The sequence below is a fragment of the Salvelinus fontinalis genome, chromosome 12, assembly GCF_029448725.1.
Source record: "Salvelinus fontinalis isolate EN_2023a chromosome 12, ASM2944872v1, whole genome shotgun sequence".
Classification (NCBI taxonomy): Eukaryota; Metazoa; Chordata; class Actinopteri; order Salmoniformes; family Salmonidae; genus Salvelinus; species Salvelinus fontinalis.
The window spans coordinates 50,168,826-50,187,384 of NC_074676.1; the positions used below are offsets into that span (position 1 = coordinate 50,168,826).

Below are 18,559 nucleotides of genomic sequence, written 5' to 3' on the forward strand. Positions count from 1 at the left end.
GTTTCTTCATCCAGCCCATCTCACTCCATTTCTCATCCTATTAACCTGTTATTTCTTCATCCAGCCCATCTCACTCCATCTCTCATCTCTCATCCTATTAACCTGTTGTTTCTTCATCCAGCCCATCTCACTCCCTCTCTCATCCTATTAACCTGTTGTTTCTTCATCCAGCCCATCTCACTCCCTCTCTCATCCTATTAACCTGTTGTTTCTTCATCCAGCCCATCTCACTCCATCTCTCATCCTATTAACCTGTTGTTTCTTCATCCAGCCCATCTCACTCCATCTCTCATCTCTCATCCTATTAACCTGTTGTTTCTTCATCCAGCCCATCTCACTCCATCTCTCATCCTATTAACCTGTTGTTTCTTCATCCAGCCCATCTCACTCCCTCTCTCATCTCTCATCATATTAACCTGTTATTTCTTCATCCAGCCCATCTCACTCCCTCTCTCATCTCTCATCCTATTAACCTGTTGTTTCTTCATCCAGCCCATCTCACTCCCTCTCTCATCCTATTAACCTGTTGTTTCTTCATCCAGCCCATCTCACTCCATCTCTCATCCTATTAACCTGTTGTTTCTTCATCCAGCCCATCTCACTCCCTCTCTCATCTCTCATCCTATTAACCTGTTATTTCTTCATCCAGCCCATCTCACTCCATCTCTCATCCTATTAACCTGTTGTTTCTTCATCCAGCCCATCTCACTCCATTTCTCATCCTATTAACCTGTTGTTTCTTCATCCAGCCCATCTCACTCCCTCTCTCATCTCTCATCCTATTAACCTGTTATTTCTTCATCCAGCCCATCTCACTCCATCTCTCATCCTATTAACCTGTTGTTTCTTCATCCAGGCCATCTCACTCCATTTCTCATCCTATTAACCTGTTGTTTCTTCATCCAGCCCATCTCACTCCCTCTCTCATCCTATTAACCTGTTGTTTCTTCATCCAGCCCATCTCACTCCATTTCTCATCCTATTAACCTGTTATTTCTTCATCCAGCCCATCTCACTCCATCTCTCATCTCTCATCCTATTAACCTGTTGTTTCTTCATCCAGCCCATCTCACTCCCTCTCTCATCCTATTAACCTGTTGTTTCTTCATCCAGCCCATCTCACTCCCTCTCTCATCCTATTAACCTGTTGTTTCTTCATCCAGCCCATCTCACTCCATCTCTCATCCTATTAACCTGTTGTTTCTTCATCCAGCCCATCTCACTCCATCTCTCATCCTATTAACCTGTTGTTTCTTCATCCAGCCCATCTCACTCCCTCTCTCATCCTATGAACCTGTTGTTTCTTCATCCAGCCCATCTCACTCCCTCTCTCATCCTATTAACCTGTTGTTTCTTCATCCAGCCCATCTCACTCCCTCTCTCATCTCTCATCCTATTAACCTGTTGTTTCTTCATCCAGCCCATCTCACTCCCTCTCTCAGCTCTCATCCTATTAACCTGTTGTTTCTTCATCCAGCCCATCTCACTCCATCTCTCATCCTATTAACCTGTTATTTCTTCATCCAGCCCATCTCACTCCCTCTCTCATCCTATTAACCTGTTATTTCTTCATCCAGCCCATCTCACTCCCTCTCTCATCTCTCATCCTATTAACCTGTTGTTTCTTCATCCAGCCCATCTTACTCCATCTCTCATCCTATTAACCTGTTGTTTCTTCATCCAGCCCATCTCACTCCCTCTCTCATCTCTCATCCTATTAACCTGTTGTTTCTTCATCCAGCCCATCTCACTCCCTCTCTCATCTCTCATCCTATTAACCTGTTGTTTCTTCATCCAGCCCATCTCACTCCCTCTCTCATCCTATTAACCTGTTATTTCTTCATCCAGCCCATCTCACTCCCTCTCTCATCTCTCATCCTATTAACCTGTTATTTCTTCATCCAGCCCATCTCACTCCATCTCTCATCTCTCATCCTATTAACCTGTTGTTTTTTCATCCAGCCCATCTCACTCCCTCTCTCATCTCTCATCCTATTAACCTGTTATTTCTTCATCCAGCCCATCTCACTCCCTCTCTCATCTCTCATCCTATTAACCTGTTGTTTCTTCATCCAGCCCATCTCACTCCCTCTCTCATCTCTCATCCTGTTAACCTGTTGTTTCTTCATCCAGCCCATCTCACTCCATCTCTCATCCTATTAACCTGTTGTTTCTTCATCCAGCCCATCTCACTCCCTCTCTCATCTCTCATCCTATTAACCTGTTATTTCTTCATCCAGCCCATCTCACTCCCTCTCTCATCCTATTAACCTGTTATTTCTTCATCCAGCCCATCTCACTCCCTCTCTCATCCTATTAACCTGTTGTTTCTTCATCCAGCCCATCTCACTCCCTTGCTGTCTCCTTTTTCCTCCAGTACTTCACTGTCTTTCACATGACATCCAGTGCTTTAGACTGTTGACACCACAAATATCCTATAAATAAGGTATATTTGTAATTCTATGATTAACGCTAACAGCAATAGATCTGCAGTAGAGACTAATAGAGACCATCTGCAGTAGACTAATAGAGACCATCTGCAGTAGATTAATAGAGTGTAAAGGCAGTCATTGTTGTTCTCCTCCTCAAACGAGGAGGAGCATGGATAGGACCAAGATGCGGATTGAGGGAAATAAGCCATCTTTTAATGAACACAGCAAAACAAGACACTACAAAAACTACAAAACAACAAACGTGACTAACCTTCAACTGTCCTGTGTGGACACAGGAACAAACACCCACAAAAGCCTACTGCCTATGGCTACCTTAAATCTGGCTCCCAATCAGAGACAAATGAATGACAGCTGTCTCTGATTGAGACCCAATCCAGGCAGCCATAGACATAACTAGACAACCTAACAAACACTATCCCATACACATACAACACCCATAGACTAACCAAACACACACAACATACAATGCCCACCCCAACTCACGCCCTAACCAACTAAACATAATCAAAATAACATAAAAATAGGTCAGGAACGTGACATAGAGACCATCTGCAGTACAGACTAATAGAGAACATCTGCAGTAGACTAATAGAGGCCATCTGCAGTAAAGACTAATAGAGGCCATCTGCAGTACAGACTAATAGAGACCATCTGCAGTAGACTAATAGAGACCATCTGCAGTACAGACTAATAGAGAACATCTGCAGTAGACTAATAGAGACCATCTGCAGTACAGACTAATAGAGAACATCTGCAGTACACTAATAGAGACCATCTGCAGTACAGACTAATAGAGAACATCTGCAGTACACTAATAGAGACCATCTGCAGTACAGACTAATAGAGACCATCTGCAGTACAGACTAATAGAGACCATCTGCAGTAGACTAATAGAGACCATCTGCAGTACAGACTAATAGAGAACATCTGCAGTACACTAATAGAGACCATCTGCAGTAAAGACTAATAGAGACCATCTGCAGTACAGACTAATAGAGACCATCTGCAGTAGACTAATAGAGACCATCTGCAGTACAGACTAATAGAGAACATCTGCAGTACACTAATAGAGACCATCTGCAGTACAGACTAATAGAGACATCTGCAATTTAGTAGAGACTAACTGTCCTCTCCCAAGCCAACTATCCACTTCAGTTGATCCAGTTTATTTTATGCCATTGTTAATTAATTAAAGGATTAGAGAGAGAGAAGAGAGTGAGGAGAGAAAGGGAATAATTTAATTGGATAAGACACTGACGGTTACCCAAATTGTACCCTATTTCCTATATAGTGCATTATGTAGGGAATAGGGTGCCATTTTGGATGCACAGTAAGCCATCTTTTTACATTCAGCAATTCATGCCAAAGTATTAGGCCTACACATTGATGGTGGATGGAGTGAGTTTCCCCTATAAACTGATAAGAGCTCTTGAAGACCTAGTGAAAGGCGCTATATTTTATAAATGCAAATCACATTCATAACACACAAACCTGCCACAAGACAGGGGTATGTATTCCAAGCACCACTTCCAGATCACATTCACACATGACATCACATCCACATAGGCTTAGCGATGTTACACTGTCACTGAACATTATCCCCAAACAGTGCCGTGGTCATGGACATCAACACATTACACATGCAATCACATTACCATATGCAGAGCCCATGTGTCGGATACACTGGGTACCGGCACAGACTAAATCCTTTTTCACTAGGATGTCATCAGCAGCCCCTCACACAGCGTCACGTCTTCTGAAGGTGGAATTCAACGTGGCCGTCTTGGCATACATTATCACATATTAAGAGTGTCCAAAGCCAACAGCTTGCAATAGGAGAGTATTTTCAACCATTGCGAGCTGGAGGTGTATCACTTCACCAAGCAGGCTCCTACCAATGGTTTAGTTAGTGACACTGGCCTAGAAGTAGAGGTAGGATGTTTTCAGAAAGGTTTGATGAGTAGGGGTCAAAGTTCTAACTTTATCCTGCGGATAACCTTTCAGCTCAGTGGGCTACATCAGGGTCACACAGAGTTGTTCTTGGTAGTCTTAAACTACTTTGAAACAACAGTATGCCCCTCACACACATGGTACCATGTCAGATATAGAGTTGAAATGTATTCCATTTTGAGTCTGCATCCCAATATTACACTTTATATACACTGAAAGAAAAATAGAAACACAACATGCAACCATTTCTAACATTTTACTGAGTTACAGGTCATGTGAGGAAATCAGTCCATTTAAATACATTCATTAGGTCCTAATCTATGGATTTAACATGACTGGGAATACAGATATGCAAATGTTGGTCACAAATTTTAAAAAGGAAGGAGCATGTATCTGGTGTGACCAACATTTGCATCATGCAGTGTGACAGACCTCCTTCGCATAGAGTTGATCAGGCTGTTGATTGTGGTCTGTGGAATGTTGTCCCACTCCTCTTCAATGACTGTGCAAAGTTGTTGGATATTGTCGGGGAACTGGAACACGCTGTCGTACACTTCAATCCAGAGCATCCCAAACATGCTCAATGGGTGACATGTATGGTGAGTATGCAGGCCATGGAAGAACTGGGACATTTTCAGCTTACAGGAATTGTGTACAGATCCTTGCGACATGGAGGTGATGGAGGTGAATGAATGGCACGACAATGGGCCTCAGGATCTTGTCACGGTATCTCTGTGCATTCAAATTGCCATCGATAAAATGAAATTGTGTTTGTTGTCCGTAGCTTATGCCTGCCCATACCATAGCCCCACCGCCACCACGAGGCACTCTGTTCACAACGTTCACATCAGCAAACCACTTGCCCACACAATGCCATACACGTGGTCTGTGGTTGTGAGGCCCAGTTGGACATACTGCCAAATTCTCTAAAACCACGTTGAAGGCGGCTTATGGTAAAGAAATTAACATTCAATTCTCTGGCAACAGCTCTGGTGGACATTCCTGCAGTCAGCATGCCAATTGCATGCTCCCTCAAAACTTGAGACATCTGTGGCATTGTATTTTGTAACAAAACTTCACATTTTAGAGTGGCCTTTTACTGTCCCCAGCACAAGGTCCACATGTGTAATGATCATGCTGTTTAATCACGTTCTTGATATGCCACACCCGTCAGGTGAATGGATTATTTTGGTCAAGGAGAAATGCTCACTAACAGGGATGTAAACAAATATGTGCACAACATTTGAGAGAAATATGTATTTTGTGCGCATGGAACATTTCTGGGATCTTTTATTTCAGCTCATGAAACATGTGACCAACACTTCACATGTTGTGTTTATATTTTTGTTTAGTGTACATCACTGAAATATAACAAAACTGTTTGACATAGAAACACCAGATTTTCTGAAGGTTTTTTGAAATAATGTTTATTAATTATACAACCATGAAGAATGTTAATAACATTCCACCCCTGAGGCCACTAGAGGGCGATTTGGTCATTCTGCGGCAGGAACTACCCCTCTCTGCCTCTGCTGCTTGAGCACATATCCATATATCCATAAGGCATGGCAATCATTCTCTACATGAGAGTATGAGAAGAAGAGAACCTTGGGCATTTTTACCAATGATTGATTGAGACAGTCCTAAACTAAACTGCCCAGCCAACCAGTGTTTTCTCTAGCCATCTATGCGATACGTACAATACTTTATTGTCCAAATGCATGGAAATTCAAATGATACCCCCGGTAAGAACAGTGTAGCTAAACCACAACCACTGAGCACATCTGTGCTGTAATCTGGCTGCCACTATGTCATCAGTATGGTGTGTGGTGACAGAGTGACGATGAGGGTACAGCATTCATCTCCTAGGAATTACATGTACCTGACTGCCACACCAGTGATTGGAGCCCTACCTTCCTTCAGGCCTCTAGGGAGAAGGGCATCTGTGAGCTGATACTCAATTATGCTGTAGTGCTTTTTCTCTCTCTCTCTCTCACACACACACACACACACACACACACACACACACACACACACACACACACACACACACACACACACACACACACACACACACACACACACACACACACACACACACACACACACACACACACACACACACACACACACACACACACACACACCCACACACTGCCCCTCTCTCTCTCACACACACACAGACTCACAACAGCCCTGTGTCCGTCTGTCTGTCTCTCTCGCTCTCTCTAGAACCCACATGGAACCAAAAAGAGTTCTACCTGGAATCAAAAAGGGTTCTCCAATGGGGACAGCCACAGAACCCTTTTGGAATACTTTTTCTAAGAATGTACCAGTCATCCAATCCAAAGCAGCTGACGCTACTAAAACGTAGAGCCTCAAGAAATAATGTAATACCTTTAGAACTGTAATAACCATGGACCTACTTAATTCTCTGCATACTATTCTTCAATCGATGTTCAACCATTAGTGGGATGACACAATCAAAGAAACCTTGGCCTCCATCTCTGGGTTATAATGTCTTAATTACAAATCCATTCTAATCAACAGAGATCACATCTTCCTATAGACCTTGGGTGTTCCAACTTGACTTCAAACAGCTGACTGGAGCATGTTACGAACAGCTTCATTTTTCAGAGCCAAACTAAAATCCGCTTACCCATGTGGCATCCCCCTAAATCTCAAAGTGGGCACAGGGAGCACATTATATGTGGAAGCCTTAAAGCCTTGCTGCTGTATGGGATGCCTGGGCTTGCTATCAGGGAGCACATTATATTGTGGAAGCCTCCAAGCCTTGCCGCTGTATGGGGTGCCTGGGCTTGCTATCAGGGAACACATTATATTGTGGAAGCCTTGCCACTGTATGGGATGCCTGGGCTTGCTATCTTGCTCAAAAAGCACAACCCAAATGGGATTCATGGTCACAGAGTTAATGTAATTTGTGTCATTCTGTTATCCAGAGCTACAGTAGGCTCTAACGTCTTTGTGTTACAGTATGTTTGGCTGGATAGAGAACAGAGAGGGAGAGAGCCTCAGACTAAATTAAGAAGGGTTGATTCTATTGCATGTGGTAGAGCAGACTCATATTTTATGTTGTCTTATAATGGGCCTACCTTGCAGAAGAACATTGTTTCCTTGTTATTACAACTTACTTTTTGAACAAAATCGTCATCTTTCTCATTTTAACCCAGATAAGGTTTGGTTTAATGTTTGTTGACAACTCAATCAAATATGTATTTGCCTGAAGGGAAGCCATCTACAGTAAACCAGGGATTCAATTTTACCACCAGTACACAGGCAGCAAACCCTGGAAGCTGAATAGGTTGTTTCTGGTTATTTCTGTTTAAAGACAGGACTTGCAAAACCCCATCTGATACATTAACAGAGCCAAGCAGCATTTGGTTATGGACAGCTATCCACAAAGAAAGGTAGAGGGGAAAAGGACAGACAGTTATGGACAGCTATCTGCAAAGAAAGGTAGAGGGGCAAAGGACAGACAGTTATGGACAGCTATCCGCAAAGAAAGGTAGAGGGGCAAAGGACAGACAGTTATGGACAGCTATCCACAAAGAAAGGTAGAGGGGCAAAGGACAGACAGTTATGGACAACTATCCACAAAGAAAGGTAGAGGGGCAAAGGACAGACAGTTATCCACAAAGAAAGGTAGAGGGGCAAATGACAGACTGTTATCCACAAAGAAAGGTAGAGGGGATAAGGACAGACAGTTATCCACAAAGAAAGGTAGAGGGGATAAGGACAGACAGTTATCCACAAAGAAAGGTAGAGGGGATAAGGACAGACAGTTATCCACAAAGAAAGGTAGAGGGGATAAGGACAGACAGTTGTGGATAGCCATTGGCCAAAATGTAACATTTTGGTTCAATTACTTGATTTTCTCCTGGTCATTTAGGTGCAGCGTGAAATTCACTATTTTCCCTCAACCCTTGATAAAAGCAATGGATCAATGATGACCTTCCTTCATAGATTACTGAGATGTATTATAGATGGTCCTCTACCATCCCAGGATTCCTCAGTGTATGTGGAGAAAGAGAGAGCGTCCGTCTCCATCTCCATCCCACTCCCCGACCATTTCCATCTCCAGCTGAGGCTGTATGTGCCGACAGGGCACTCCGGAGAGATGAATGAACGCTCTACACCTCGCTGTAAAGCTACTCTCTACTCTACTACACTCCATTCAGTTTAGTTGGGCTCTAATCTCGACCCCTGCCTGCTGTATGCTAGCCTGCTCCTCCTGAGTTTTACTCTACTACACTCCATTCAGTTTAGTTGGGCTCTAATCTCGACCCCTGCCTGCTGTATGCTAGCCTGCTCCTCCTGAGTTCTACTCTACTACACTCCATTCAGTTTAGTTGGGCTCTAATCTCGACCCCTGCCTGCTGTATGCTAGCCTGCTCCTCCTGAGTTCTACTCTACTACACTCCATTCAGTTTAGTTGGGCTCTAATCTCGACCCCTGCCTGCTGTATGCTAGCCTGCTCCTCCTGAGTTCTACTCTTTGCTCCCCCATAATCTGTATAGATTTCTGGTTATATCTGTTCCAGCTCTGTTCACTCCTGCTCTGCTCAGCTCTCCACTGTTCAGCTCTTCACAGATTCTTGTCTCAAGAGGACCACAACGGAAATAAGTCCCAGACTTTATTGTGTGTTATCCTTGATGATTTTATTCATGTGCATGTATGACTTTTAAGTTTTATGTGTGCTTGTTTTTTTAAATGGTTGAATTAATAAACTAAACTAAAACTAAAACTCTTCAAGACTCTACCTCTTCAACACTCTCTTCAAGACTCTACCTTTTCAAGACTCTACCTCTTCAACACTCTCTTCAAGACTCTACCTCTTCAAGACTCTACCTCTTCAAGACTCTACCTCTTCAACACTCTCTTCGAGACTCTACCTCTTCAACACTCTCTTCGAGACTCTACCTCTTCAACACTCTCTTCAAGACTCTACCTCTTCAACACTCTATTCGAGACTCTACCTCTTCAACATTCTCTTCAAGACTACCTCTTCAACACTCTATTCAAGACTCTACCTCTTCAACACTCTCTTCAAGACTCTACCTCTTCAACACTCTCTTCAAGACTCTACCTCTTCAACACTCTTTTCGAGACTCTACCTCTTCAACACTCTCTTCGAGACTCTACCTCTTCAACCCTCTCTTCAAGACTCTACCTCTTCTCTTAACATTCTTCAAAACTCTTAAATCAATGTCAATGTAGAGACCATTAGATATTCAGGTCATACAAGGCCTTACATGTTTTCTGGGGGTCTACTGGTATTCAAATGAATTCTATTGTCACTGTAATAGTCATTGGAAATATTCTGTTGGTATTCTCAGACCATGTTATGGTAATGATGACAACCATAATATAACGGTTTCAACTGTTTTCCTAGTAGCGCTCCTCTGTAGTTCTCTGGCCTGCAGGCTTTGACATTTTTTTGCTCAGCTCACATGTCTGGTCTGGTCTGGTCTGGTCTGGTCTGGTCTGGTCTGTCTGTCTGTCTGTCTGTCTGTCTGTCTGTCTCACCCCAATCTGTCTGTCTGTCTGTCTGTCTGTCTGTCTGTCTGTCTCACCCCAAGGACAGCCGACTGGCCGGGCAGACAACTTCAGGTGTTAGGCCCAGCCTAGGCAGTACAGCAGCGAAGCAGTGCTCAGCCCTTATTCAGCACACGCCTTAGAGCATCCTAATTCACATTTGGTTACTCAAAGAGCCCCCAGAGGAGAACTGGTCTGCGGGTTTAACTCAAAGAGCCCCCAGAGGAGAACTGGTCTGTAGGTTTAACTCAAAGAGCCCCCAGAGGAGAACTGGTCTGCAGGTTTAACTCAAAGAGCCCCCAGAGGAGAACTGGTCTGCAGGTTTAACTCAAAGAGCCCCCAGAGGAGAACTGATCTGCAGGTTTAACTCAAAGAACCCCCAGAGGAGAACTGGTCTGCGGGTTTAACTCAAAGAGCCCCCAGAGGAGAACTGGTCTGCAGGTTTAACTCAATGAGCCCCCAGACGAGAACTCGGTCGAGGTTTTAACTTAAAGAGCCCCCAGAGTAGAACTGGTTCAAGGTTTTAACTCAAAGAGCCCCCAGAGGAAAACTGGTTTGAGGTTTTAACTCAAAGAGCCCCCAGAGGAAAACTGGTTTGAGGGTTTAACTCAAAGAGCCTCCATGAGATGGGAATGCTTATAGGGCACACCCTGGCTGGCAGAAATGTTCCCCACACAAAGTACTTTAGTTAGCTAAATCAGCGCCTAGCTAAATCGGCATGCACTTGAAGCTTGACTGTGTAAATGGCAGTACGAGTGAACTACGACTTAGCTATAATGTTGCAGGTTTTGCTAAAATGAACAGATATTATTAATTGTGAATTTGGGGCCAGGACCGAGTTTGGGAAGCCCTGTTGTAGGGCAATTCAACAGGCTGGTTTAGTACCTTCTTACTGAAGAATGTGTTTGATTTCTATGACTGTTATTCTCTCGTGTATTGACGTGTATAATGATGTGTATAGTGTATATTGATGTGTATACTGATGTGTATAGTGTATACTGATGTGTATAGTGTATATTGATGTGTATACTGATGTGTATATTGTATATTGATGTATATAGTGTATACTGATGTGTATAGTGTATATTGATGTGTATAGTGTATACTGATGTGTATAGTGTATATTGATGTGCATAGTGTATACTGATGTGTATAGTGTATACTGATGTGTATAGTGTATAGTGTATACTGATGTATATAGTGTATACTGATGTGTATAGTGTATATTGATATTTATAGTGTATATTGATGTATATGCAGCTGTGCATCTGTGAAAGAGACCTTGGTCCCTGTTAAAATAAAGGCTAAATAAAAGTTAATACATTACTACCATACAAAATGCCTGGACAGTTGGTACAGATGGATCATTCGGGGGATTGCATTGACACAGCTCTTTACGAGGCTTTCTCAAATCACTTTTAACAACACTGGGGTAACTCACCCCTACTTTTCTCTACCAATGTACAGCCAAGCACCTACCTGGGTGAACACATGGCAGCTATTCTGCAGTCAAATTCTCACAACACACCGGCTATGAGGAAAGCAGAGGGTTGCACGTTTGACATCAGCGAAAGACAACTGAACTGTGTTTCTGAGAAGGTTTCCTTGTTCTGGAGTAAAAACAGCAACACCAGAGAGTGTAGCTGATGAGTCACCCTAGATAAACCCCCTGCAAGAGGGATTTTAGCAGAAAAGAACAATTCCCAAGTACAGTAGTAGAGTTCCAAGAGCGAGGCAGGTCCTGGTGAGGTGCTGTGCCAGGGATCTGCCCCCAGCTCTGCCTCCAACTCTGGCCTGACAGTCTTCATTCACCTTGGCAGTGTTTCAATGCTCTGCTGCTCTACTCATACTGCAGATCGCCCTGAGCACTCGGCAGAGCAGCATGGTGCTTTCACCAACCCCAAACGCTGCTGTGCAAACATAAAAAGAAAAACCCACAAAGTCGTTTCACACGGATAAAATCTACATTCTTACCCCGAATGCGGAAGAACTACAACATCCATGTTTGATTGATCGTTTAATATTCAAAATGTTTTAAATCTTATAGAGACGGGTGCAAATCTTAAGCGCGCTTTGCATGTCGTGTCAATGTTTGAATGTTTGGATAGACAGAGCAGAACTGATCTCCAATAATACTCTATTTTCGTTCGCCTCTGGCCTTCAAGCAGCCGTCCAGCTAACACAGTGGATTGTTACTCTTTGTCCAATTACATTAAAACTGATGAAGAAACCCTGTAGTTTCATCATGGTCTTTGGGTTTTGAATGCTCCTACTCAGCCCACAAGGTCTCTCACTCATTGTTAGATAATGACATTCATCTTTTGATAGATCCATCTCTAACTTTGCACTTGGAAACACCAGGATCCTGCAACTATAAAAACGTGGCTTTTCAATATTTAAAATAGCAATCCAGCAATGCTATTTTTTTTATCACAGAGTAGTTTTGGCAAAGTATTCAATCTCCCTTGAAAAGCATTCATCTCCGCCTGTTCTCCAAGGGAATACATATATGGCAACGTCAGGAGGTGGTTCGAAAACTTGACCAAAAGGAAAGGCGAGAGAGTGCTTCCTTCTCTAGGGCGAGTTATGGGATATACCAGATACCAATCCAGAAGGGGATATCATCAAGTATATATTCTGTAACTTTTCTTGGGGAAAATATAGCTTAAAATAGTTCATTACATTTACAAACCAGAGGAGCAACTAATAGAGTATATTTCTACCGTTTGGTGTCATGTATGAAGGGGATGCATATCAGTGCTATTAGTTCAGCTAGCTACAGTAGCTGCTTTAGTGGTCAGTGAAGTCTTCTCCTGAGATCCTTGACTATCCTCCTCTGGTAAATGAGACGTTTTAACCCGACTGCACTCTCACCTCACTTAAAGTGCTGTATGTAATCAACAAGGCACAAGAGGAAGTGCTGTATCGTGAATATAGTCACAGTGTTGTACGGTCCGACACGATAGCGGACGTTTCTCCTGTGTGTGCTAAAGAGCTGTCTGCTCCAAGGTCGGACAGGCAGACAGCGAGGCTTACATTAACCCCTGCTGTACCAAACTAAATACTAGACTGGAAGCAAGGGGAAATAATGGGCAAGCTGAGATAAATGCAGGAGATGATTCGGACAGCAACATGAACAGGATATTCTTATGGAGGCGCAGTAATCATTTTCAGATGTAACTGTTAGCAGGCATAGGTGTGCCTTTGACCGCCAATACAGCACGGCTTGGAAACGCTGCTCATCCAATCAGCATCCAGGATCCAAACAACCAGTTGTATACGTATTTTAAATCATCACTTAGATCTCAGAAGTTAAAATGCCAGAGAGAGAGACTTCGACATGAGAGATACGGAACTTTTAGAACAAGGAATGCTTATGTAATGAAGGTGGAGAGGGGAGTAGTGCAGTGATTTATTTTAGTACAATAACCTTATTGTCAATTTCAAAACATGATCGTAATTAAGATCGAATTACTCACTGCCTCACTACCTTTCTAATTTCAGAGTTTCTACATGGATAAATACCGCAGCATCAAGCTCTTGCTTGAACTTTAAACACTGATTGGTACATAGAGGAAAAAGCTCAGCGATGCAGTGTGCCGTATAAGACGGGTAAAATGGAAATAAACCCTCACTCAAGACATGGCCTCTCAGCTCCATCAACAGAAGCCTCTGGGCTTGCACTGTAAGTACAGCATCACATGGCATATCCTCTCTCTGTTGTGGATATGGTCTTTTGATCTCATATCCTGTCAGCCAAGTATGGACAACAATGCAGAGCCCCATGGGAAATCAGTCTATTGCAGCATTGCCTCTGCTGGAGGTGAAAGAATTAGGGAGAGATGGCGTGATAGAGTCAGAGAGAGGACAGGCGACCTTATCAATCCATTCTTATTGAGTAGTCTTTCCCCTCTCTGTGTGCATGGGTCAGTGAGTGGGCTCAACATCCAGACCTGCAGCATAACCACTTCATTTTGACTCTGTGTGTGTGTGTGTGTGTGTGTGTGTGTGTGTGTGTGTGTGTGTGTGTGTGTGTGTGTGTGTGTGTGTGTGTGTGTGTGTGTGTGTGTGTGTGTGTGTGTGTGTGTGTGTGTGTGTGTGTGTGTGTGTGTGTGTGTGTGTGTGTGTAACTGATATCCTCTTCAATATGACAGTCATGCAAGCAGCACTGTGTCCACAAAGTACAAAACAATGTTTTGGATTTTTTTTGGGGGGGGGAGAATACATGTCAGAGCTGTTATTTAAGCATAATATAGTTCACAATAATACTTAAGTCGAATGTGAGGTATAGGTTGAAATGGTGGCCTACACCTTGAGTTTCATATTGTTCTCAGCTACATTCTACAATTAGTGGGTTTTAATCGCCTTGGGTCTATCGACCACTACTGATACCCATGACAGGCACATTTCACGTTCAAATAACTGCAGGAATAGACTCAAGAGAGCCACATTATAACCTACTGTTTGATCCAGCCCTGTGGCACACATTGAAGTGAAATTTTCTCCCCATCGCCGCATGAATCATTTTATTATATTCTAGAGACAATAAACAAACGCTACCACAGATCTGTCCATAAACAAAACGCTCATACCTAAATGGAACGTCTGGATTTATTTGACCAAGTATGTGAATGTTTAAGGTTTTCCAGAACGAATAGAATATCTCAAAATGTTGTAGGCTATTTCGCGTCGTCCGATAATTGAGCCCACATCACAAAACAAAGGTTATACTTACCTGTCGGGCACTGTGGGTGTTACATTGTTCGTTTCCTCAACTTGCGTTTATTGCTCTTGAGTTTTACCACGGTTAAAGGCACCCCAAAACGTTATTGCATTGCCGAAAATAAAAGAGGGCACTTTATAGGCTACGGATTGCGGCGGACTGTCATTAGATGAGTAGCCTGCACCGTGTCGTGTCTCTGGAAGAACGCAACAGTCTTGGTGATGTATAGTAGGCTATGTTCAATAGAGGTCAGAGTATAGGAATAACCATTATCATCCGGTGAAAAATAGGTATCGTCGCGATAATTTAGTTTACTCACGAAAAATATATGGAAGAAATACCCACACGCGAACTAGTGAAAAGCAAATAATCGATACGCATCAAATTATTGTTTGGAAAGAATGATGGAACTAACAATGTTACGCCCTTAAAGCTAATTTAATTAATGGAAACCTCTAATATTATCTGCGCAAAGAAACTCAGTAATCCAGAAGGTGGAAATGCAGATATCCAATCCAACAAGTTAAGAGTGGATGAGTGAATGGCTAGGTTGGTGAGAGAGATTGCATGCGCAAGGCCACTTCAACGACCCTAGCTAGAGGTGTAAATAACAGAGGACTCGTAAAAAATTGCACGGGGCAAATGTGAGGCGCCACCCTAGCGGCCACGAGGTTCTGCTGAAATGATGTCCCTAGGAATAGTACCACATCTGCTAGTATTGGTGCCATTGGAGACTAAATGCAGTTACGCATTGAAAGATAATTGCACTTTAACGTATAAATGCAGTTATTTTCAGCAATGTATTTGAGAAATTCCGGTAATGTTAATTACAGTCAAAATAAAGCCACCGCAAACATTGACAGAGCTATCAGCCCTAAGCACATAGGCCTCGATACAGTGCCATCGGAAAGTATTCAGACCCCTTGACTTTTTCCAAACTTTGTTACGTTTCAGCCTTATTCTAAAATGTATTACATAATTTCCCCCCCTCTACACACAATACCCCATCATGACAAAGCGAAAACAGGTTTTTGGACATTTTTGGACATTTATTAAACATAAAAACATAAATAACTTATTTACATAAGCATTCAGACCCTTTGCTATGAAACTGGAAATTGAGCTCAGGTGCATCCTGTTTCCATTGATCATCCTTGAGATGTTTGTACAACTTGATTGGAGTCCACCTGTGGTAAATTCAATTGATTTGGAAAGGCACACACCTTTCTATAGGTCCCACAGTTGACAGTGCATGCCAGAGCAAAAACCAAGCCATGAGGTCAAAGGAATTGTCCATAGAGCTCCGAGACAGGATTGGGTCGAGGCACAGATCTGGGGAAGGGTACCAAAACATTTCTGCAGCATTGAAGGTCCCCAAGAACACCGTGGCCTCCATCTTTCTTAAATGGAAGACGTTTGGAACCACCAAGACTCTTCCTAGAGCTGGCTGCCCGGCCAAACTGAGCAATCGGGGAGAAGGGCCTTGGTCAGGGAGGTGACCAAGAACCCGATGGTCACTCTGACAGAGCTCTAGATTTCCTCTGTGGAGATGGGAGAACCTTCCAGAAAGACAACCATCTCTGTAGCACTACACCAATCAGGCCTTTATGCTAGAGTGGCCAGATGGTAGCCACTGGTACCTAAAGTTTGCCTAAAGGTACCTTAAAAAAGGTACCGATTGGGACTTAAACCCAATCGAACATCTCTGGAAAGATCTGAAAAAGCTGTGCAGCAACGCTCCCCATCCAACCTGACAGCGCTTGAGAGGATCTGCAGAGAAGAATGGGAGAAACTCCCCAAATACAGGTGTGCAAAGCTTGTAGAGTCATACCCAATAAGACTTGAGGCTGTAATCACTGCCAAAGGTGCTTCAACAAAGTACTGAGTAAAGAGTCTGAATACTGAAGTAAATGTGATAGTATTTTTTTTATATACACTACCATTCAAAGGTTTGGAGTCACTTAGAAATGTCCTTGTTTTTGAAAGAAAATAAACAATTTTGTCCATGAAAATAACATAAAATTGATCAGAAACACAATGTAGACTTTGTTAATGTTGTAAATGATGTTGGCGTTGAGACTGGTGTTTTGTGGGTACTATTTAATGAAGCTGCCAGTTGAGGACTTGTGAGGCGTCTGTTTCTCAAACTAGACACTCTAATGTAATTGTCCTCTTGCTCAGTTGTGCACCGGGGCCTCCCACTCCTCTTTCTATTCTGTTTAGAGCCAGTTTGCGCTGTTCTGTGAAGGGATCTTCAGTTTCTTGGCAATTTCTCACATGGAATAGCCTTCATTTCTCAGAACAAGAATATACTGATGAGTTTCAGAAGAAAGTATTTTGTTTCTGGACATTATTAGCCTGTAATAGAACCAACAAATGCTGATGCTCCAGATACTCAACTAGTCTAAAGGCCAGTTTTATTGCTTCTTTAATCAGAACAACAGTTTTCAGCTGTGCTAACATAATTGCAAAAGGGTTTTCTAATGATCAATTAGACTTTTAAAGTGATCAACTTGGATTAGCTAACACAATGTGCCATTGGAACACAGGAGTGATGGTTGCTGATAATGGGCCTCTGTACACCTATATAGATATTCCATTAAAAATCAGCCGCTTCCAGCTACAATAGTCATTTACAACATTAACAGTTTCTACACTATATTTCTGATCAAATTGATGTTATTTTAAAGGACAAAAAATGTGCTTTTCTTTCAAAAACAAGGACATTTCTAAAAGACCACAAACTTTTGAACGGTAATATTTGCAAAATCTAAAAACCTATTTTTGCTTTGTCATTATGGAGTTGTAATATAACAAAATGTGGAAAAAGTCAAAGGGTCTGAATACTTTCCGAATGCACTGTACATACTGTTTTTACTTGCACATGACTACTGCATGATACATAAGTATAATAGGCATATGATAGCCACAACTATCTTTACATTGAGTTGATGGGAAACCTAATGGCCAAACATGTCAAATCAAGAGTCAAACTCCCCCTCTCTCTGATGAAGAACACTATTTCCAGTTCAATGTATTTTCATTCCCATTATAATAACAACATCTTACAGATAGCTGAACACGGCCCTAGAGATGGGATAAGGTCCTGAGTAGGTTGGGAACGGATCCATCCAGGAGTTTACCACTTAGGCTTACAGGCTACATTCCCCTAAGCTAAACCATAATAGGCCACAAAATGTGCAGTGTAATGCCCATATTGAAAGAGGTCGGTATACATAAAACACTTTATTTGGAGAGTCCCCTTACGAAGGGTTTATAGACGTTCAACAGAGTTGCAGTTAATAGTTTGATAACATCTATAGAGCCTCTCCAAATAGTGTGATCAGATATAATATCCGATTACTCAAAAATAATGTATCATTTTTTTATTTTTTTTATCACACGTGCCGCCTTTTTGGAGGTGAGGGAAGAAAAAGTGACACATGAGAAGAGAGGAGAATGAAAGATTAGACCATTTTGACAGAAATACCGTGGGAAGGAAGGGACGTCATGGGGAGGGTATTCTGTTGAAGCATTGTGACAGAGTGTTTTGATCAGTGGAGATTCTAGAACCAAGTGTGAAACAAGATCTGTGTTGAAAATGCTGGGTCAGTCCGTCCCACCCAGACATTCTGAGAGGAGTGACCTTTCAGGAACACAGAGGCTGCATCCCAAATGGCACCCTATTCCCTACATAGTACACTACTTTCCCCCTATCAGCACTGGTCGAAAGTAGTGCATCTGTCTAATGGTTATTAATAGTGGTGATTTTGCCCATTGACAACAATAAGGCCCAACCAACTGTAAAGGCTAATCATTTGTTTCAATCAACCTTCCATAATGACAACTCATTACACTAATAATTACACACTAGTAG

At 42.5% G+C, this 18,559-nt stretch overlaps 1 protein-coding gene across 1 annotated transcript in view; it reads right to left on the reverse strand.

The window, feature by feature from the left end:
- Nucleotides 1-15,336, reverse strand: part of LOC129867577 (protein FAM163A-like) — a 30,595-nt gene extending 15,259 nt beyond the window's left edge. Inside the window, exon 1 of the mRNA XM_055941069.1 lies at nucleotides 14,695-15,336. The gene's annotated coding sequence lies outside the window, so the exon portion shown is untranslated. The remainder of the gene's footprint in view (nucleotides 1-14,694) is intronic.
- Between the last annotated feature and the right edge of the window lie 3,223 nt (nucleotides 15,337-18,559).